The sequence below is a fragment of the Sorex fumeus genome, unplaced genomic scaffold (assembly GCF_029834395.1).
Source record: "Sorex fumeus unplaced genomic scaffold, SorFum_2.1 ptg000126l, whole genome shotgun sequence".
NCBI classification, from domain to species: Eukaryota; Metazoa; Chordata; class Mammalia; order Eulipotyphla; family Soricidae; genus Sorex; species Sorex fumeus.
Window position 1 is genome coordinate 4,412,764 of NW_026606183.1, and position 23,995 is coordinate 4,436,758.

Below are 23,995 nucleotides of genomic sequence, written 5' to 3' on the forward strand. Positions count from 1 at the left end.
CTGAGAGAGCCCAAGATCTGCAGGTATCCCATCGAATATCCAAGAGCTCTAATAATGTAGAACTCTGTGTGTGTGTGTGTGTGTGTGTGTGTGTGTGTGTGTGTGTGTGTGTATACCTGAGAAGTAGGAGGGCTATAGCATAGTTCCTGTCTGAAAGTTCTGAGCCTCCAGAAGAAAGAACTGATATTTAGCCTGAGGCTGGAGGCAGGAAAAGACATTCCAGCTCATTCTGCCTGGCAGGAGTTTCTTCTTACTTGTACTCGTGGGAAGCTCAGCCTTCTCATTCTGTCCAGGCCTCCAGCCCATTGGGTGCCCACCCACATTGGGGAGGGCCATCTGCTTCACTCAGTCTGAAGATTTGACTATTAATATCATACTCAACATACTCCTAAACATATTTAGAATGATGTCTGATCAAGTACCAGGGCACTGTGCCCTGTCAATTTTGATGCACAAAATTGCCCATCTGAAGTAGGAATGAAGACCAGCAGTTTGGAAGGCCAAAAGCATGCACCAGGAACACTCTACATTTCCTTCAGCTTTGCAGAAGCAGGGCCCTCATCTCTAGACAGCTGAAGCTTTCGAATATTGTCCCTTCCAGTTGGGGAAGAATTAATGTGAGGAGCTGGCAGGAGAAAACCTCAGGAGTCAAAGGTCTTGCTGGAGCTCAGGGTCTGAGCATTTAAGACTCAAAGATATGAACATGCAAGACAGGAGAGGAAGTGGTGAGGCCAGTTAATCTGCTCCACACATAACTCCTGGATCAGCCTCTGTTCTGGGCTGATGAGCAGCTCAATGAAAGCCCGGGATGGCATCTGTTAGGGTTGCTCTGAGCATACTCCACAGCACTGGAGTCAGAGCCGGCACCGAGAGTCTGTCCCACTGTCACCCCACTCTCCTAGAATTGCGAGGAAGACAGCATCTGGCAGCTACCTCTGGAAGTCCCTGTCGTTTGACCAGAACTATTTCCAAAATGGGAAATAGAGGCCTCAGGGAAATTGAGGCAAACAGGTAGTCAGGCAAGGAGTTTGGGAAGGCAGTAAAACCAAAATACATTTTTAAATCTATCACCTGTTGCAGAATCTCCTGCCCCTGTGCCAGGCTTTCTTCATGGGGGGCTCTTGGAGTGGGGCGGGTTGAGTTTTCCTCCCCACCCCAAGCAGAACCCCAGCAGCTGAATACCTTCAGAACCTAGCCACAGCCATGCTCAGGGCCACAATCCACAGGCTCGGATGAGCCTCACCCATGAAGGAAACGGCAGAGGAACCCAGGTTTGCGGGACCCGTGGCAGAGATCTCCAAGCATGCTCAAACAGGGACTGGGCCTCCTCCACCCAGATTCCCAGTTTTCCAGTAGCTTGGTAGTCACACCCACAAACTGCCCCGGGTGCCATGTAATCTCATCAACGGCCAAGATACAGAGACTATAAAATAAAGCTCCCATAGAAAAGCAAGGGAGCGATGCAGTATTTCCTGGAACACGTGACCTCTTATACTCCAGTCCACTGATGTACCTAAAGCAGCACACATGTGTTTGGTTTTAACATACTCGCTGTATTCTCTTACATACGGGCTTAAATGGCCCCAGAATGAAATACAACAACCTTCACACGTTTCCCTCTTATTGTGGCGGGAAGATGCTTTTCTGGTTGGGTGAATGTTTGAATATTATCTGTAATGAACTATTGTGAAGTACTTTTTTTAATGAAAATTTTTATTTATGAAAATCCAGCAATGTCCAGCACTGTCCTCCCATTGTTCATCGATTTGCTAAAGGGGGCACCAGTAATGTCTCCGTTGTCAGACTAGTTGTTACTGTTTTTGGCATATCAAATATGCCACAGGTAGCTTGCCAGGCTTTGCCGTGTAGGCAGAATACTCTCAATAACTTGCCAGGCTCTCCAAGAGGGGCGGAGGAATTGAAGCCGAGTGGGCTGTGTGAAAGGCAAATACCCTACCCACTATGCTAAACCACCAATAAATAAATAAATAAATAATAAAAATAAAAATATATCACCTGTCACCAGCCCTCTGCCAGCGTCAAAGGCTAGGCCCCCTTTGCAGATGCAGGAATTGAGGCTAAGAAGATTCATAAGGGACCCAATACCAGACCCTCCGACCCCAACTCAAGAAGGCTGGATCCCTCGGGTGAGGAGAAACTTCAGCAGGTACGAATTTCAAAATAGGGGAAAATATCACCGAAGAGTCAAGTTCAGCAGCTTTTACAACACTCTGGCAGAAATTCTTATTTGGGGCCAGGATAATTTGGAGGAAATACACGTATAACCTCTTCCCTTGGGAAGCCTGGGGAGTCAGTGAGCAGGGTGAAAATAACCTCCACATGGAGAGGGGGGCTACTGCCCTTCTGCTCAGCCCACCTCATCTTCCCAGGGAAGCTCCCAGCAGGGTTAGGACTGGTCAAATCTGTCCAAGCACCCGTGCTGACATAACAACTACCAATGCCACGAGGCAGCAGCCCTCAGCTGCCCTGAGAGCCACTTGGTTTGCAGTTGCAGGAACTGGGCTCCTGAGTTTTCTGGGAACCAACCATGAGCTCAGACTTTCCCAAAGGAAGTCTTTTCTTCCCAGGAAAGCTGTGCAGGTGTGTGTGTGTGTGAGTGTGTGTGTGTGTGTGTGTGTGTGTGTGTGTGCCAAGGTGTCTAATACCTACAGTGCTTGCATCTGACTAGGGTTGCAGCAGGCCACCGGCAGGTAGGGACTACCATAGTTCACAGACTGTTTTCCAGATAAATGATGCCTTCCCTATGTCCAGGGCCTGGAAGTTGTCACAAAGATTGGTACCCTCTAGGCACCTGCCACTAAAATCCTCCTAGGCTCCAGACATCTTTCTTCCCAAATGCAGTAGTGCTGGGCCCAACACTGTCAGCAAGGCACTGTTGCCTTGGCAACCCTAGCTAATGAATAGGTATGTAAATGAGGGAGGAATCTATTCTTCACATACCTTTTGTGCTAGGTGCTGGTCCTTTGCCAGCCCTGGGGCTGGGGGGAGGGGAGGTGGGCAGGGAGAGTGGAGTAGGGGGCTAGGGAAGGGTGTGTTTGGTAAAATACTGGGTAAATATTTTCAGAGCTCAACACAAAAAATAAATTAACCTCAATATGGAGAGGGTGAAATTCTCATAAGGGAAGCTGGTCTACAGCTTCCAAGAACAGGGCACCTGCGATGTGTCCCTCAGAGGAAAGGCAGCAAGTATCTATGTCACAGGCAGAGAGCCTCAATTTTGGTTGACTTGGAGAGTCAGTCCTCCAGAAAAGGCTAAAGAGACTCACAAGCTGAAGACCCAGGAGAAGATTGGGGGTTTCTGACTCACCTTTCTCATTCATAATTAAAATGATAATATAAACACAAAACCTGGAGGCAGTAATGTGCATGAAGGAGCAATAAATGCCCACTGGGGCCAGAACTGTCCCGGGAAAGGTCCTTCCGATGCAATGATGGGTAGAAACACCCTCTCCTGCACTGCAGTTCCATTCTGCTCCCACAGGAATCATTGTCCACCTAATTCTGAGTGACTCTGGGGGCAATTTACTTAATTCTATGTTTCCGTCCTCTCATCTGGAAAATGAGGACAATAAAAGAACCTATTTCATAAGAAGAGAGCTAAATGAGTTAAGCTAGTAAAAGGTGTGTTTCCCCTCTAGGATGGACAGGCAGGGATTAGGCTGTCTGGATTGTATCATTAAAAACTAAAAGAGACAACAGGTTCAAAATGGAGTCACTTGTGTTAAGGACCATGTCACCAAACCAAGACTTCATACCTAACTTCATTATATTTTTTCACCTTCTGGTGCGGATGCAATCTTAACATCTAGAAGCAGCTGAGAGGCCATCTGCCTTGACAGACCCTCTATCCTTCACCAAGGTAAGGTGACCTTGCCCCAAATCTTTACTTCCCTCTCTATTCGATAATAGCTTCCCCTTTTGCACAGCCCACTGAGCTACTTTCCCCTTTGATGGAGAAGAGAAAGACTCATGAATCATTAAATCAAATCAAATGCATCTTTACTGTTCACTGGCTTAAATTTTGGGTGACAATATCATAGACTCAGACCAAGTGCCCAGAACAATACGGAGCACAGAGAGGGGCTCAATTCATCTTGGTAGAATCGAAGAGTGCGCTGCAAATTCTGAACATGAGGTACAAAGGGTGCATGGCGGACACCTGGGAGAATCACCCGTGGCTGTACAGAGCATCCGGTGCGGAAGATGGGGATGTGGGGGAATGTCAGGGGCAGGTCTGAGGCCTACAGTTTGTTGGGATTTGGGCAGAGAATAGGGAAGGGGGTCCAGGAAGGGAAAAGATTGCTCCCAACAACACCAGGTTGTTTGGACGAGCTCTGGTCAGACCAGGAAGAGGAGAGGCATGCTCGGCTGACCTGACACCCCACCTCCTATTCCTGGGGGCTCAGGGCAGCCCCAGATCCTGTATGTAGGCAAGCATTTGTTTCTCAGTGGAGGACTCGCTTACTTAAGTGTCAGCCTCAATAACTAGAGACAAGCTGTGCAGGGGAAACCCACAGAAACCAGAGGGAAGGTGCCAAAGCAGGAAGGCGGAGGTCACACCACACTGCGGTCTCTACACCTAGTCTGAAGAGCAAGGGCAAAGCCACAACATCAGGCTTTCTTTCTCTCTGAACCCACCAGAGCACTGGTGAGCCAAAGAAAGCGAAATGAACAAACTTCCAGGAAGTGGGAGGGAAACTGGGGTCATTGGTGGGGGGAAAAGGACACTGGTGGAGGGATGGGTGTTGTATCATTGTATGAATGAAACTTTATCATGAACAGCTTTGGAACTATGTACCACACAGTGACTGAGTTAAAAAAAATTTATTAAAAAAAAAAAAAACTTCCGGGGTATAGTGCCACCAGCAGGTCAGTCTGTACCTGTGAGTCGAGTGCATCAGCAGCCTGATGGCACTGTCAGACTTTCATATACCCCAAAATTGCTGCTGTGCCTTTGGCCAGACCCCAAAAACTTGGGGCAAAGTTTATGAAGAAAGTAAACGGCCAAATGTTAGGTCTGTGGGAGACACACCCACAAACCACCTCCGGCTCAGCTATATAATTGGAGGCATGGCCTCTCTGGTTCCTGACCAAACTGCTTAACGGCCATGATCCCAGAGACTCAGAAACGAATCTCGGAACCCAAAGGCTTTTGGCAGAAATGCGTCCTGTTCCTGCAGTAGGTTATTGGTGCTGGGCCACTCCAGGTGGGAATAGGTTTCGTGCCTTGGCCTGTTCCCCTTGGCGGCCCAGTGACCACCATCCTCCAGAGGACACTGGACATTCATGTTTGGACCTGCAGTGATGAGACATGTGGGGCCTCACCAGATGGGGGTGGAACCGGCCCTTTCCTTCCCATCCCAGCGAGACTCCAAGTCGCTGCCTACAAATGGCCTCTCTGGCTCCTGATCAAGCTAATTAATGGCCATGATCTCAGAGACTCAAGAAACAAATCTTGAAACCCAGCAGCTTTTGGCAGAAATGTATCTGGACCGCATACAAGGTGGCCGCCGCCTCGGAGAGTATTGGAAAGCCAGGTATGAGCCAGCAGTGATGGGGCAACTGCAGTCTCATGGGAAGGGGGGTGGTACCATCTCGTCCTTTATGCCCTACCAACGTCATAAGTTGACCCCCACGAGTGGCTCTCTGACACAGCCATGTCTCCAAAGGCAAAAGGACTTAATCCAGAGCCCGGCAGCTTGCGGCAGAAAAGTGACTGGACCATGCGTTAAACTATGGCGCCATGCCTCCCCAGGAGGGAAAGGGTGTTGCTCCCTTCTGCCTTTTTCCCCTCCAGCTGCAGGGTGCCCGCCACCTCAGAGCTTATAGGAATGCCAGGTATGAGCCCGCAGTGACGGGGCAACTGCAGTCTCATAGGAAGGGGGGCAGTACCGGCTTGTCCTTCACGCCCTACCAAGGTCACGAGTTGCCCCCACGAGCGGCTCTCTGGCACAGCCATAACCCCAGATGCACAGAAACCAATCTCGTAATTATCTGACTCTTTGCAGAAATCCAATATTGTGGCCGTGTGACATTATACGATTCTCATAACCAGCTATAGAAAACAAAATATTTCACAATGCCTTTTCAGAAATTCTGATTGTTTGGGGGGGGGAAATTCTAAACAATAATGGTGCATCTTTTGTCGAAATAATGAATGTAATCAATGTAGAGAAGAGTTAAGTGGAAATCATCTGCCTCACAGGCATTTGGAGAGGTGGGAGGGGGTATACTGGGGTTCTTGGTGGTGAAAAATGAGTACTGGTGAAGGGAAAGGTGTTTGACCATTGTATGACCGAGACTTAAACCTGAAAGCTTAATAACTTTTACCACAGTGATTCAATAAATAAATATAAGAAGAAAAAAAATAAATAAAATTATGAAAAAAACCTTCTAAGGAAGTAAGAGCTCTTGTTCAGAAAGAGGATTGTCTGCTCCTTGGGTGGAAGAGGAATCGGCCATCTTGACAGCTGCTGGACAGACTCACGCCTGAGGAGCCAGCCTGAGGCACTGTGTCCTGAGGACTTGAGTGAGCCCCCACCATGAGCAGGGTGGTAGGCAAGCAGGAGGAAGCCCTCCCTCACGCTCCAGGCTTCATGGAGTGTCAGTGCCACCCAAGAACCAGGAGAGGTGACCAACAGAAGGGCTGCTGAGGAAAGACACTGGAAAGTCTGAGAAAGACACTGAAGAAAGACAAATACCAGGGACCAGAGGCCAGCCTATTTCAGAAAGCATGACTGGCCATCATCTCCAAAGCATGAAAACCTGCGGGGTCTTGTCAGAGCTCAGACTCCAGGCTCCAGTGAAGACAAAGACCCAATGGCTCCTTCACTCTTGGACGGAATCATGGTTCAAGTCTCAATAAAGCTGTAGCAAAGCCTTGAACCAGGCCAACTGTGGGCGATTGACAGAGACTGCCACTTCTCTAGCAGATGTCCTGACATCTCCAGATGTAAATTTTGTTTATTTCAGTCACTTAAGGTTTTTAAATTTGTCTCTGGATTTTACATATGTACATATATATGATATATATAACTATAGCATCTAACATTGGATATGAGTCTCGTGGGGGGAAGAAAGTAAGAAAACATAACTGGCAAACCCAAAGAAAGAAAACATAATAGAAACATAATAGACCTAAGAGAAGGCCCAGGTGTCTTTGTGGCAGACAGAGCACAGACCTGTCACATTGAGGTCCTGGGGATGGTCCCTAGCACCACATGCCTCCAGCAAACACTACCCTGTGTGGTGTTCACAACAAACCTCCACCATTACCACCAGAATAAAAATTTAAAATGAGGTGCCCCATATGCTTTAATGTTCAGAATTTATTTTATTATTCAATCACAATCACAACCATCCTGTTATTCGTTGATTGCCTTGAGCAGGCCCCAGTAACGTCTCCTTCGTCCTAGCCCTGAGATTTTTAAAAAAAGTGCCATATTCAAGGCTCTTTCAGAGTTAGGAGAATGAGACCCATCATTGTTACTGGTATTTGGCATACTGGGTACGCCACGGGGAGTTTGCCAGACTCTGCCGTGTGGGCAGGTTACATTCGGTAGCCTGCCAGTTTGTCCAAAGTAGGAATGAGTTTATAGTCTCTGAGTCTTGGCCGTTGATGGGATTACACAGCGCTAGGGGGCCAGTTGGTGGGTGTAACTCCCGCCTACTGGAATTTGGAGGATCTGGGTGGAGGATGCTCAGCCCTGATCTGAGTAGACTTGTAGATCTCAGCCCCGGGATCTGCGTGCCTTTGTTCCTCTGCCGGTACCTTCATGTGTGCGAAGAGTGGTCTCAGCATGGTGGTGGCTGGTTCTGAAGGTCTTCGGCTTCCGGAGCCCTGGTTCGGGCGGGGAGGAAAACTCAACCCGCTCCCCTCCAACGGGCCCCAGCGAGGACAGCCAGGCGCGGGGGCAGGAGACTGTGCTGTTCTCTTCTGGGAGCTGGGTTTTATAGTCTCTGAGTCTTGGCCATTGATGGGATTATTTATTATTATTATTATTATTATTATTATTATTATTATCATTTTGCTTTTTGGATAACACCCAGCAATGCCAAGGGGTTATTCCTGACTTTGCACTCAGGAATTACTCTTGGCGGTGCTTGGGGGACCATATGGGATACTGGGGATTGAACCCAGGCCGGCGCATAGAAGGCAAATACCCTAACTGCCGTATTATTGCTCCGACATCCAACGGCCAGAATAGCACTGCACTGCACTGCACTGTCTCCCGTTGTTCATCAATTTGCTCGAGTAGGCCCAGTAACATCTCCATTGTAAGACTTGTTGTTACTGTGTTTGGCATATCAAATATGTCACCGGTAGCTTACCAGGCTTTGCCGTGCATGTGAGATACTTTTGGTAGCTTGCCGGGCTCTCTGAGAGGGGTGGAGTAATTGAACCTGGGTCGGCCGGGTTGGCCACGTGCAAGGTAAACGCCCTACGTGCTGTGCTATCACTCCAGCCCATGGTCAGAATATAGTAAGAAAATAATGTTGAAGGATCCAGTGATAAAGATAGAAAATACATGAATAAATGAAAACTTTCAGCATACACACAGGATATATAAGTATATAATATATATAGGAAGCATATTAAAGTGCTAGAAATTAAATAAATACAACATAAAAATATGAGGTAGACCTAAAAACTCACTCTACACAATAAAGGGATCTGTCAGTAAAATGTAATGATTAAAAGTAGAAGAAGCATTAAAGATCCTAAGAACAATATTAGTCTAACAACTGAGCAGGTGTAGTCTCTGAAAATAAAAAGAGAAGATAGGGAGTTGGGCAAAAGAAATATTTAAAGGTAAGCAATAGCTTTGCCACAGTTAACAAAGGAACTCAAAATAGAGATCCAAGAACCAAGACAAGCATCTGCATAAAAGATAGATAGAAAACCATGAGGGCTGGAGCGATAGCACAGTGGTAGGGCGTTTGCCTTGCATGCAGCCAACATGGCCAACCCGAGTTCAATTCCAACGCCCCTCTCGGAGAGCCCGGCAAGCTACCTAGAGTATCTCGCCCACACAGCAGAGCCTGGCAAGCCACCCGTGATGTATTCGATATGCCAAACACAATAACAACAAAATCTCCAATGGAGATGTTACTGGGCCCGTTCGAGCAAATATAGCACATACATCACCAGAAACTTGCAAAAAGTCATAGATACATTAGTAGAAGTCTGGGGAAACAGTTCCAAATGGAATGGAGCACATGCTCTGCATGCAGGAGCACCAGATTCAATCCCCAACACCACATGGTGCCCCAAGTACCTCCAGGAGTAAGTCTGGAGCATTAAAATAGGAGTAGCCCCAATCACCACTGGGTGTGATTACAAAACAAACCAAAAAAGTTCATATTCAGTAGAGAAGATGAAGTATCTAATAAAAGGCAGAACCATTAAAAATAAGTATCGATGCCTCATCAGACAGAATAGAAGCACAAAGAAAATTGTGAATCTTCTAAGTTCCAAAAAGAAACAACCCGCTAACCTAGAATCTTTCCATTCCTTAAGAAATGAAGACAAAATATATTCTATTCAGACACAACTGCTAACAGACAGAAATAACCCATGTCCATCAACAGATGAATGGTAAATAAAATGTGCCAGAGACAAACAATGAATATTATCTATCCATACAAAGGAATAAGATTTTGATACTAGCTACAAAATGCATGAACCTTGAAAAATAGCATGCTAAATTGAAGATGCCAATCACACAAAGGAAAAATAGTATAATTCTATGTGTGGGCAAACATATTTTTGGACATAAATCAGAAAACACTGCACATAAATTAAAAATAAGTTGGATTTAATCAAAATTTAAGATACCTTTAAATCAAAAGACACTATTAAAAATGAAAATGTGGGGTTAGAGAGATAATACAGTGGGTGGAGCAGCCGTGGCACACACAGCCAATCTGGCTCAATCTCTGGCACTACAATGGTCCCCTGGATCTGCCCAGGAGTGATCTCTAAGTACAGAGTCAAGAGTAAATCCTGAGCACAGTCAGGTGTGCCTCCCCAAAAAATGAATATGTAAGAAACAGTGTTGAAATACTATTTGACAAGGAACTACCCTGGGAAAAGAAGTGGTTTTTGTATTTTACACTGGGATATGGTTGTAGTGCTATATATTTATTGAAACTCAAATGGAATATTCAATAACTATACATTTTATAATATTTGGATCAGTATATAATAAAAAGTAGCACTGTCCTCCCGTTGTTCACTGATTTGCATGAGCAGGCCCAGTAACATTGTAAGACTCGTTACTGTGTTTGGCATATCAAATACGTCACATATAATAAAAAGTATGTTGGGAAAATCAGGAGAGCAGATAACAAAACTAAAACTTCTGGCATAATTAAAATGCTTGTGTGACTTCTCATCTCAAGCTAAATTAATGCCACTAACAACCAAGTCACTAATGGAATTCTCTGAGAAATGTATACTATTCATAAGACAACCTTCATGGAAATCAAATTTAAAAAATTAAGCAAACAAAATATTAAAATCATAAAGATGATATATTTACAGAATTAAATATACTATTTATAGTAAAATCAATATGAAAATAAAATTTTAAAATAAAGCTAATGCATAGAATTGAAATTACAAAGTTAAAATTAAAGGGTATTAAAATATAAAGAATGACAAGTTTATATTTATGTGAACATATTTAAAACATACAAGAAATGTGCAATTTCTAAGAACAAATAGAAAATCAAATTCTAAAAATGATCTATTAAATTGTTTTACTAGATTTGTAAATAACATAAAATTGTTTTAAAAATCCATCTATTTCATGTTTGCTTGACCTTATATGTAATGCATGTTCAAATATTTAAAAATGGTAGCACTATAATCACTCCCATACCATGAAGAGAAGGAAAGATACCAATACATACTCATCAAACCTGATACAAAAACATGCCGACCTTGGGAATGTTATCTGGTTCAGCTTTTATGGAAGACAAAATGGAGAGCTATCCAAAAACCACAAACAGAATTACCCTAAGACCCAGAAAAACAACTTCTTGGCCTCTACCCTCAAAACATAGAAACACTAATTTGAAAGGATATATGTACACTTATGTTCACTGCCATGCTTAGGACAACAGACAAGATATGGAAACAAATAAAGATACACATATCAAGAAGTTGTGGTATATAACAGAATGCTATGCAGCTCCAAGAAAGAAGGAAAGCATGCAATTTGCAACAATATGGGTGAAACTAAAGGATGTCATGATGAGTGAAGTTAGTCAGAAAGACAGGGATAGATACAGAATGGTCTCTCTCATACATGGGACTCAAAGATATACAGTAAGGTATCAATAAAGGGCTAAAGGCAACACAACAGAAGAACTGATCCACACAATTGAGTTGGTGGGGAGAAGTGAAAGGGAAAAGGCCTTGGGGTCCTAGGGAAGGGAGATGGTTATGGGTGTAGAGTCACAATTATGTGCATAAGAAACCATTATTAACAATACTGTAAACTATAGAATGTTAAACAAAAAAATTAAAAATCTGCTAACCTGGAAAAATAAAACCATTGAATCCATTATTTTATGACTATGCAAAAAATTTAAATTTAAAATATAAACTTATCAAACATAACAGGATATTGTGAGAGAAACTCATGCTAAGGAAGACTCATCTTTACGCTATAGGATTTTTCTAAAATTTTATTTAATCCAATTAAATAATATATCTCTTTAATAGGATTTGTTTTAAAATCTCTATAATTATCTCAATAGATTACCCAGAGCTATAAAGCAGCCATTTAAAAAGGAAAAAAAAGTGAACTAATAATTACCTTTTCATAGTAACTAATACCCATCTCAAACAACAATGTCAGTTTAAGCTGAAGCTCAAGGGACATTGTCATTAAAATCAGAAACAACAAACAAAAAATTTTAAATGAATGAATTCAAAATGGAACTATGAATAATAAAAGGAAAACTACTCAGCATAGAGCAAGAAACTTCAGGGAGAATTTTCACAGGTACCCTACACATAAAGGAACCAATCATTTCTCTTTAATTTTTTCTAGGTAGATTTTTAAAATTCTGTTGCACTACCCATTCTCTACCTGCATAGTAAGGGGATTTGTCGGGTGTTCTGCAACCATCTCTGTGGAAGCCCTGTCTGGCCTCCGAAAAGACTTAGGCAATTTGCTTAGCCTGTCCTCAGAACTCTAGAAGACTTGTCAAGGCTATTGGGATCCAAAGCAACGCCAATTATCCCAGACCTCAACACCTGCCTGGCTCGCCAATAGATTTACCAAAGCCTGTGTGAAAACCATCTAGTTTATGTTTTGAAATCACTGCACTGTCACATGAATCAAATTAGAAAAGTGACAAGAAAAATAAAATAACAGAATAAACATTTATTTACAGAAATAAAATCCAGTGATGGTTCAGTAAGTTGTTCTGCTTACTGGGTTTACTTCCCAGAAAGTAAAGCTTAAATAAGGGTGCCTCTTTTAATTTTTTCAATGCACTGTCTGTTTTCAGAACACATTTTATGTGTTTAAATATAAATTTTAAAATTCTCCATAGTAACCAAGTGAATCGTAGTAATATCAAAAAAACAGAAGACTGAAAGAAAAGGATAGTGGAAAGCTAGAGCACGAGCACGTCTGTGGGAAGCAAAGATGGAGATCATAGTCCAGGATGTAGCTCTGAAGAGAGACACTGTGATGCAGATGGAGCTCAAGCAAAATGCCTTTCTGGGGTTGAAGTACGTCTCTGGGAAAAAACTCAGTACAAAAACAGAGAGTGAAAGTTAGACAAAAGGAATCCTAACAGTAAGACAAAAACCACTTCCACCATTTCCAATAAAAACCCAGGAAGTGAGTCAGGCTGGAGAGAGTTGACACTTCATGGATGAAGACTGCATCCTAAGCAAACAGACTACTCACTAGGAATACACTGTAGTCAGTCTCAAGCTTCTTTACACTATCAGGCCACAAATATAATAGAACAGCAATCAGGGAGTATGGCAAAAAGAAATCTTGAACCCAACCTGCTTAGAGATGTTCTAGGCCATTGAGCTATCTCTCTGGCCCCTAACCCAAGTATGTGTGGAGGGAAAGACACCGTCTAATGTATAGTACTGAAAAGACTCCAGGCCATGGTAAAGGTTCTGAAAAAAAAAGAAAGACCAAAACAATGATGTTTTGTCTGCTTTGTGCCAGAACAAGTGCATGTTAATTAAAATGAGAAGCAAAAAATTAGCTAAATGCATTGAAATTCCACAAAGTTGCCAGGCAAAATAAGTTCTTCTGACGTGGTTATAAAATAGGTAATATTCTTTTAAATGGAAAACAATAAAAACTGCAAAAGGGAGGACATATTGGTAGCAAAAATATTATGAAATTAAGAAAGAAGAGAGAAAAAGAAAGAAGAGAAAAAAGGAAAAGGAGAATGCTGGATTTCTCATCTTTCATAAAAATTATATAGTACTGTGACCTGTCATTGATGTCATGGAAAAGCTCACAAAAATCTCCTGGTTCTTATTAAAAATCAGTGAAAGGGAAGTATCTGATTCACAAAGCACTGAGAGAATGATAGGTTTCATATTTATATTAGATTTATTTTATCTTTGTATTTAAATATAAAATTTGTATTCGAAGACCCAAGTTCAGGACCCAGGAACAGCTCGGTAGTTTCCAGCACAGGCCTTGCAAATGTAAGGCCTTGGGGCTGATCCCTGGTGTTGCCATGAACTCAGTCTCAAGGCTTTGCTCTGGGTGCCTGGCAGCTCTTCTGCATGTAACATCCAGCAGCATCTGTGACTCCTGGCTGTGTCACAGAGAGATGTGTGCAAGAGTCAGTCACAATCAAGTGGATGTCGACTCCAGAGATTCCCACCAAAACAGGTCTGAGCATAACAGCTGGCATTTTTGTTACCATCCCATCTCTGTCACTGCAGCAACAACAAAGTAAAATAAAATTCTTAAAAAATTTCGAGATTCCCCAAACAAACTGTAATCACAATGGAAGACAAACAGTAAGAGTTCATGAAACCAGAATAAAGAAAAATGACAGAGTAAGAGCAACCAAAATCCTTTCTTAACCCCCCACCCTCAAAGTCTCAGAATAATTAAACATTAAAGTGATGGGACATGGAGTGTGAAAATCTCCCCCCTAAGACCCTGGCACAGAAAGGGCAGGATGCCTCTGCACTGTGCTCCAGAAGGAGCCCAAAGACCTGTAAATAGTGTAAGAACCACACAGAAAAATAAAGGTTACACAAACACTGCAAAAAGGTTATGTGGCAAAATCCACAGAAAGTAAAAGCTTAACTTAGAGGTCCTCAAAGGATATTTAAATTGATAAAAGGTAAAATCTACTAATACAGAGCACTGGAAAATTAAAATAAGAGTCTTTTGGAAGTCAACTGAGGAAGCAATATGGCTGGGAGACTTCAACACATCACAGTAATTTATCTCAGATAAAATAAACAAAATAAGGGGGTCAAGAAGATGACATAATATAAAGATAATTTGTGCACATACATGAAAGCTTGAGAGGTAGGAACATAAAGTTCATGTTATTCTAGGTTACAAAGAAAATCCTAGTAAATAGCAGGTCCTAGCAAATATTTATTTTTCACAAAGCAATAAAAATAGAAAATTTAAATGCAAAATAGAAACTTAAAACCCCAGCAATGTGGAAATTATAAAATACTCTCCTAAAAAAATTCCAGGGTGAATTAAAAATAGGACAAAATATTATATAGAAAACAGTGAAACAATTAAAACAATCTATCAAAGTTTGGAAGATATTACCAAAGCTCTTCTCAGTGATAAACTTCTTGTCTTAGTTGCCTTAATTATTAAATAATAAAATTATTTAAAACATAGTCTGCCAAAGTTGCTAGCAATTATATCAGACAAACAAAATGGAAACAAAATTACAGGGAAAAAATACAAAATTAGCCCACAAAGTCCAGGAGGTACCTCAGCAGCAAAGTGTATGCATTACATTCATGAGCTCTGGATTGGATTCAGCACTGCAAAAACAACCAAACACACAAATGAACACCTGTCTCTAAGAACATCCACCACTGAAACAAAAGGAAATGAAGAATGACTTGGCATAATAGTGAAAGATCTCCTCTTCAGTCACAGGTCTATTTGGGCAATAGTCCCTTAAGGTGGTAAAGACTCAGTCCCTTAAGGTGGTAGAGACTTAGTCCCTTAAGCTGGTAGAGACTCAGTCCCTGAAGGTGGTAGAGACTCAGTCCTTTAAGGAGCCAGAGACTCAATCCCTTAAGATGATAGAGACTCAGTCCCTGAAGGTGGCAGAGACTCAGTCCCTTAATGTGGTAGAGCCTTAGTCCCTTAAGCTGGTAGAGACTCAGTCCCTTAAGGTGGCAGAGACACAGTGCCTTAAGGTAGTAGACACTCAGTCCCTTAAGGTGGCAGAGACTCAGTCCCTTAAGGTGGTAGAGAGACTCCGTTTCTTAAGGTGGTAAAGTCTCAGTCCCTTACTGTGGTAGAAACTGTGGCATCAGTCCTGCCTCAAGGTCCTGCCCTGGCTGCTCAATGCCACCACATGACTGCAATGAAAGAATGCCAAACTACCTAATATTTTGAGAGGGAAAATGTGGTTTTAAAATACGAGATTTCCTGCTTTACAAAGGGATGTGTGAGCCAATGAAAATATGGTTAAGGCTTGTATTTGGCTGGTAGACTGCAAGTATGCAACTTCCGATTTAGATTACTTCAGTCAGCTTGAATCAATTTCAATATTTTATACTTTCCAGAAAAATCTCTATTAGCATGTAGATGTTAAAATGTATTCAAATTGTATCAAATATCCTTATAATAAATCTCCGTTTTTTCATTTCTCATTTCTCCTAATCATAACTCTCATGCCATTTTTGTCAATTTATTACTTTTTGCCTTCAAATAATCAAATTTCAGACCTGTTCAGTAAATCGAATGGTTTCCGGCTTTGCTTTAGTTTTTAAACTTTCAAGTGCATTGGGTTTCTAATTCAAACTTTTGTTAGTTAAATATTAAGCCTGTTATATTTGTCCTTTGGAATGTAATGGCCTGAGACAATAATTTTTGGGGACTATTTGAAAATTCCCGCTGGAGCGATAGCACAGCGGGTAGGGCGTTTGCCTTGCACGCAGCCAACATGGCCGACCAGAGTTCGATTCCTCCGCCCCTCTTGGAGAGCCCGGCAAGCTACCAAGAGTATTCGATATGCCAGACACAGTAACAACAAACATCAAATAATTTGAAAATCAATTGCAAAGACAATGGGCAAATGGTGAACAAAAACATGCCCTTGGACTCCCAAAAACAGAGCAAAAGGTTAACCGGGGGAGGAGGTGAATGGGTGCAGGAGGGACTGAGGTAGATGGATTAACACTACTACAAAAATATAAGGGCTGGAGCGATAGCACAGCGGGTAGGGCGTTTGCCTTACAAGCGGCCAACATGGCCGACCCGAGTTCGATTCCTCCGCCACTCTCGGAGAGCCCGGCAAGCTACCGAGAGTATCCGATATGCCAGACACAGTAACAACAAAGTCTCCAATGGAGACATTACTGGGCCCGCTCGAGCAAATCGACGATCAACGGGAGGGCCTTTCCCTTTACCTTTACAAAAATATAAATATAAAACATTTAAAAGGCCTCTTTTAAAAAGTCATGAAATTATATCAGATAGACATTTAGTCCGTGTACAGTCAGTGTCTTTCAAATTCTATTATTCAGTTTTATCTACTGAATCAATCTGAAATGAATCTATAAATGCTGCCACAGCCACTATTCTTCTTTTCCCACTATTTATGGTATTTTTAAAAGTTCTCCCTGAGATAAAAGTTTTGCAATGGATATGACATTCTCATTTTAAAAAGAAAAAGTCCAAACTCACCATTAGTGTCATTCCCCAAACAGTTGCAGTTCCATTTCTTCTGGGCATGGAACTGGATTAACCTTCCCAGCATGCCTCGATGTACTTATTTTAGCTAATGAAATGGGAATGGAAGTGGCAATAACTTCCAAGCTCACAGAACAATTCTCTTGGTCTCTTTTTCCTTGGCCCACATGAAAGGCCAAACAGGAAGCTCCTCTTTGCTAGGGCTCTGAGGCCAACCCATAATGACACTCATGTGAGTTAAAACTTGTACTCTTGCATTAAACCATGAGTATTTGGACAAATTATTACTGCGGCAGAAGTTGGTTTGTCATTACTGAAACAGCTGCACCTCACTGCACCTGCCCCTGCCACCCCCAGAGCTTCCTGCTCAGCCCCAACCACCACAAACACTGTAGCACTGTAGCACTGTCCTCCTGTAGTTCATCGATTTGCTCAAGCAGGCACCAGGAACGTCTCCTTTGTGAGACTTGTTACCGTTTTTGGCATATCTATACACCACGGGGAGCTTACCAGGCTCTTCTGTGCGGGCGGGATACTCTCAGTAGCCTCCCAGGCTCTCGGAGAGGGACAGAGGAATCAAACCCAGGTCAGCCACGTGCAAGGCAAACTCCCTACCCGCTGTGCTATTGCTCCAGTGCCCGCCCCCCCCCACACACACACAATTGTTAATGTGAAAAAGGAAGCAAAAACAGATAACCAATCACCATAGAAGAACTATTTCCTCTCACTTATAAGACAAAGCAGTGCTCACTCATCACCATGTTACTAGCAATGACCTATTAAATTCAATATTGGCCACAGCATGCTCAGAAAGAAGTTCTCTCGATACTCTTTGGGGCAAGGTTTGCCAAAGAGAAATAATATTTATGTTAAGAATGTTACCATGAAGGCTGAGAATGTTAAGAATTTTTAACAGGTTCTTATCTTTCACAGAGTACTCTCACTGGGAGGAATTCCTCATGGTTTCTGTTTTTCAGATGATATAGAATACAAGGAGCAAATACATTTCTTAAGTTGAAGTCTGAGATTGATTTGCTTATCTCTGATCTTAAACAAAGCACACAACTTCTTGCTAAGGAAAAAAATTGGGACACTGGTATGTTCCACATGCGTTGGTATTGCCATTAGTTAAATATCTGCAGTTTCCTGGGATGAAACAATTACTGAAAGTCAAGCTTCGGGAGAACATGCAGCCACCGCGACTGACTCTCTGGGTGCCCTGCAGGCATTAGGGGCTCTTATGTGGGGGGGATAGCTCTGCACATCTCTGAGAGCAAACAAAAAGCTTGGGCCTCGAAATCCATCTCAGCTAGAACCACAGAGGATGAGCACTTCCAGAGTAGCCCTGGAGAATCACTAACTTCTTGACAACTACAAGGAAGACTCCCAAATTTTGCAGTGAGATTATTAAATTGAAACCACAGATTCAGAAGTCTCTTGTTTGGGATGGCTTTGAAAGGCCTAGGGCCTGAGACTTCAATGGAGACCTTGATCACTGTATCACTGTATCACTGTCATTCCATTGTTCATGGAACTACTGGAGCGGGTGCCAGTAACATCTTATTCAACCCAGCCTCTGAGATTTTTGCAGCCTCTCCTTACTCGTCTTTCCCAATGCTGCCATATTGGAGGCTCTTTCAGGGACAGGGGAATGAGGCCCATTATTGTTACTGTTTTTGGCATATCAAATATGCCACAGGAAGCTTGTCAGACTCTGGAGATCTTGATAAGATCTAGAAAATCAAGTGATTGTATGTCCCTGAAGTCCTCTCTGCATGCTTCTGGGGATAGAAAAGATCATCTTGAACCCAGAGTCCAAGGAGACTCAGCTAAAGCAGCTTCCTTGAAAGGGGCCACCTTCCTTCAAGATGAGTCACACCTTGTTCCAAAACCAAGGGCAGGTTTTCATCAGAACCAGAAGTCCAGGAGGAGGAGGAGCTCCAAGTCGATATACAACAGAATACAAAGTGGCAAGATGTGGTTAGTTTATTCCAGTGTAAACCTGGGAGGGAGGCTTGGCAATAGATTCCAGTGAGTTAAACGAGGAAAATAATGTAGTATTGGTTGAGGGCACATTTCTGTTACTGACTCGAGCAGCTAAAATTGGCTTCAACAATCTGGTCCTTAGCTAAAACTTGTATTCAATGCCAACTGCCAATAAAATTAGATGGCAGAACTTTCCTGGCATTAATGGAGAAGAAGGAATTGCTGAGAAAGATAGGAATGTTGGAGGAAATTTGTCATCCACAATCACTCTATATCCCATGAGGCTCTAAAGGTCTCTCTCCTCACTAATGCAAAGAGCAACCCGTACCACATCTTTGCTTCATAAACTCTATGACAACTCAGGCTTGTCTCATATGAGATATGAGGATGACTTGGGGAGTGACTGGAATTTCTTCATCCGGCAAAGTGACCACAAAGACGACTCACAACAGCTATCTGTAACGAAACTCCCACATACAGGGAAGAAATCTCTAAGAAATGGCAAGGCTTTTCAGCTTCCTGCTGTCACCCACGGGGCCCCAAATCCACTAGAATCACAAGAGAAGAATATATGCACAAGCTACATGACTAAGATCTCACAGTCACTGAGCTCATACTAGTGGCCTGATGGCAAAGTCATTTGAAAACCTTGTACTTCATTTTTCTCATCTATGAAATGCAGATCATTATAGTACATAAGTTTACAAAAACTCGGAAGAGGCCCATAGGGTGGACTCTACTCTTTTTTTTTGGGGGGGGGTGTCATACCCGGCATTGCACAGGGGTTACTCCTGTTCCATGCACTCAGGAATTATTCCTGGTGGTGCTCAGGGGACCATATGAGATACTGAGAATCAAATTTGGGTCAGCTGCATGCAAGACAAATGCCCTACCTGCTGTGTTATCACTCCAGCCCCTGGATTCTACTCTTAACTAGTACAATTGCTCAAGTCTTGGGTTGGAGTACTGGAGAGGGAGGGCAATTATCATCTTCATTAACCTCAAAGATCAAAGGACATTCAGTAACAATTCATTCACCCCAGAAGGAGTTTGGTGCCAACCATTCTTACTCCCAAACATTTGGAGATACTTTCCTGTAACTGACCTTCTCCAGAAACTTAGCTTTGTGAATTAGTCTCCTGACATTACAAATCCCCTGCCCTGAGCTTGTAGGAGGAGACTCAGGAGAGGCCAAGGTGCTGCACCCATAGGAAAGATGGCCAAAGAGCTCAACGGATGCTGGGTTGGGCTTATTTCCTGTCTTTCTGGGTAAAAAAAAGACCACACTATGTCTACCACACAGAGCTCTGCATGAATTCTGGGACTTGTAAAAGGCAGAATCGGATCATGTTTAAGTGAGTCCCCAGGTACAGCTGACCCTGCTGGTCACTGGACCGTAGCTGGAGGATTGGGGAAACTGAGACCCTGCCTTCAGGCCAGACTCATGGGCACCTGAGTACACAGTGTTTGCTTCCTTCATCCAAGGTCAGAGGTCATCTCCTGCATTTTTGCTGAGACCCACAGCCTTGATGATTTCTCAAGTGCTTGAGGTTTTCCGTTTAACCCAAGTTCCGAATCTACTGAGATTCTCTTTCCCACCACCTCCTTCCTGCCGGGAGCAACCCCAGGGATCACAGAGCTACTGGGAGCAGATAGGGTGTGGCAGAACAGCCGTTTTCAGCCTGCTTTTATCAAAGGGCTCAAGGAGCTACTCTGGGGATGACTATTTTATTTATTCTTAAGGATGATGCATGGTTAGTCTCTGGGATGTGCTGGAGAGAAGTTAATTGCAATTTGTTAAGGAAGATTCTTAGAGCACATGGTTTAAATGTATATAGAGGCCTCAGTGGGAAAGCTGTGGCTTCCAGAGCTGGGCTGCAGGAAGGGCCTTAACTACCCAGGAAACCAGAGTGGTTCCAAACTGGAGTTGGGGCAACCATCTCTTTTGCTGCAGAGGCTAATAAAAGAAAAGCAGGACCGGAGCATCAGGAGATGCAGAACCAGGTCAGATTTCAAGAAAGGAACACTAGCAACCTGGATCAACTTAGACAAAAGGCATCATCCGTTGTCCCAATGCTGGTATATGTCCCAATGAACCACCAGTGGCCCACACTTGGATGTGGCTTAATTAACACAAACTGCAGCACTAGCATCAAGGCGCTAAGTGACAGGTTCAGCTGTGAAGACCCAGGCACGCATGCATGCATGTTCACACGCAGTGTTTCCGGCACTGGAGGCGAATAGGCCACAAGCCAGGAGAGCATTCCCAGGCTCGTTGACCTGCCCTCTGCGTGGTCCTCTGGGAAGCTCCACAGCTAACTGGAAGTGTCTGGCTCGGGCAGTGGCCTCCAGGAAACCAGGCATGCTCCCAGATCCAGGGAGGGTTCTGTTACATGTGGACCCTGCGTGACACTACACGCTCCCAAGGAATCCTAATGAAAGCCTCCTGTGTGGACTCGGATTACCCAGACACACTCAGGCAAATTCCAGCTGGGCCGCTTGCCCAAGGGATGACCTCAGTGGCAGGTAAACAAGCAGGAACCCCAGAAAGAGAAGATGGGTGGGGGCCCAATGCACCCCTAATCCCAGTCAGACAGGATGGACAGAAGCACCCCATCTCCCCTGCTGTCACCGATTTGGCTTTGTAGACCCAGAGGAATATCCAACCACAGTACTTAGAATCAAACATTCTAGCCCAAACTTCTGGTTTTGGGGTTTTTTTTTCCTTTGAAAATCATTCCCATAACTCTGGGTCATTCCACAAGTTTCACACCAAAGAGAAGCTTAATCAGGCAGAGCTGAGTCTCTGAGGAGGATCCCCAGTTACAGAAGCTGGAAGGATATAATTAGAATCCAGCTTTTTTCCCCCTCCTCTATTAACAGAACAGATCACAAGACACCATTAAGAGACACTCAGGGAACCGGTCGAACCATAGCCAGGAGTTGGTTCCCAGAAATTTCACCCAACAACTCATTTACAAATCACATCAAGACTCCTGTTTCAGCATGGACCTGGCTGTTTCTCACACATTCATTCACACAATCGGTGGCCCTGCACTAAAGCAGTTTTCCTTCCTGGTTTCCCCCATCCGGTATGAGGCAGTGACACAAAACCTTGAGGACAATGCACCCCAAAGAGAAATAAACATGTTTTTACCTCAGGGGGACACCCTTGAAACATTAAAAGACTTGGGTTTTGTTAAAGGAACTAGGAGAAATTCTCTACAAGCAGTGTCTCCATAAATGCTACAAATTCTGTCTTTTAGCTTTGGGTGCTGAGAATGATAAAGTGCAAATTTAACTGATGAAATCTGAAGCTTCCTGTATTTGTTTAGGGCTACACCTGGCACTTCTCAAGACTTCCTTCTGGTTCTGTGCTCAGGGATCACTCCCAGCAAAGCTCAGGGAACCATATGTGGGCAGAGATTGAACCTGGCTCAACTGTGTGTAAGGGTTCAAACTCTCTGGCCTGAACTTAAACCTTCTTGGAACTCCATCTCAGATGGAGCTATGGCTTGAAACTGATAAGTCCCTTGGATACCACCACTGCAAAACTGCCTGAGAAATCCCAGTTCCCCAGGAAGGATAGGGGTTTTCAAGAATGGCAGAACTTGGAGTTAGGGGGATGCCTGCATTCATACTGACCACACAGATTTTGAGGACTTCAGTAACTTCCTCCATGTTGGCTGCGTGCAAGGCAAACGCCCTACCGCTGTGCTATCGCTCCAGGGTGTTCGCCTTACAAGTGGCCAACATGGCCTACCCGAGTTCGATTCCTCCGCCCCTCTCGGAGAGCCCGGCAAGCTACCGAGAGTATCTCGCCCGCACGGCAGAGCCTGGCAAGCTCCCCGTGACATATTCGATATGCCAGACACAGTAACAACAAAGTCTCCAATGGAGACGTTACTGGGCCCGCTCAAGCAAATCGACGATCAACGGGAGGGTCTTAGTAACTTCCTCCACAGTCCCAGCAACTTTTCATTCAATGCGCCTAATTTTCATACTGGTAGCTGGGGACTGGTAGGCTTTACTATAGAACACATGGAAGGCGAATCAAACCTTCTGCCCAAACACAGAAATACAGACAAAGAGTTTCATTGTTTTACGGGTGGAGCTGTTTTCCTGTAAATGTATCTCTGAAATGATGGTGGAGGGACAAGGGAAGATAGATTTTTTTTTTTTTTTGCTTTTGGGTCATGCCCAGGGCTTAGGCCTGGCTCTGCACTCAGGAATTACTCCTAGCGGTACTCAGGGGACCATATGGGATGCTGGGAATTGAATTGAACCCGGGTTGGCTGCGTGCAAAGCAAATGCCCTACTCGCTGTGCTGTTGCTCCAACCCCAAGGGAAGATAGGTTTGCTTTGCCCCCACTTTTCTGAAATACACAGCTATGGCAAGTCCAAATGCAGAAACACTGAGACCCAGTCTAGAAGAGTTGCAAGGACAAGGCTGGGACAGCTCCTCCTCCTGAAGGCCTGGCCAGAGCTTCATCTGAGCCAGAGAGGATGTTGCACTGGAGGATGGTGCTGGTGCTCACCACCATCTCCTCACCCTGATTATCATCCTTCCCCATCATCCAGCAGGACAGAATGTGGGGGTCACAGAACAGCTGCTAACAGGGTGAAGAATATGAATGCACAATGACCAAAAGTTCCTTCAGAATTAGGTATGACCCTGATGTGTTTCTGGCAGTGCTTTCCCAGGATGCATTCCTTCAGCAAAAAAGAGATTGCAAAAGGAAATTTCAAGAAGACATAATCTGGAATGGATGGTATCAACACTAAGCTGAGTCAAAGAAGCCAGAGCTGACTTCATAGTCTCTGATTCTGTTTGTGTGAAATGTCCAGCAGAGGCAGAGCCACTGAGAAAATAGATTAGTGGTTTCCTTGGATCTGGAGAGGTCAGAGTGTTGAGGGATTGAGAGATGACTGCTAACCAGGGACAGGGGTTCATCAGAGAGTGGTGAGAAAATATCCTAAAATTCATTTCAGCACTCACTAATATGGGAACACCCTGCAAGTCACTGAGTCTCACAGAACAGTGTGTGGATTTCAGGATAGATGATTCCTAA

The 23,995-nt window shown here is 43.7% G+C and overlaps 1 protein-coding gene across 4 annotated transcripts in view; it reads right to left on the reverse strand.

Moving 5' to 3' along the window:
- CALN1 (calneuron 1) overlaps positions 1–23,995 on the reverse strand; it is a 520,902-nt gene that overhangs the window by 210,285 nt on the left and 286,622 nt on the right. The gene's annotated exons all lie outside the window — the stretch shown is intronic.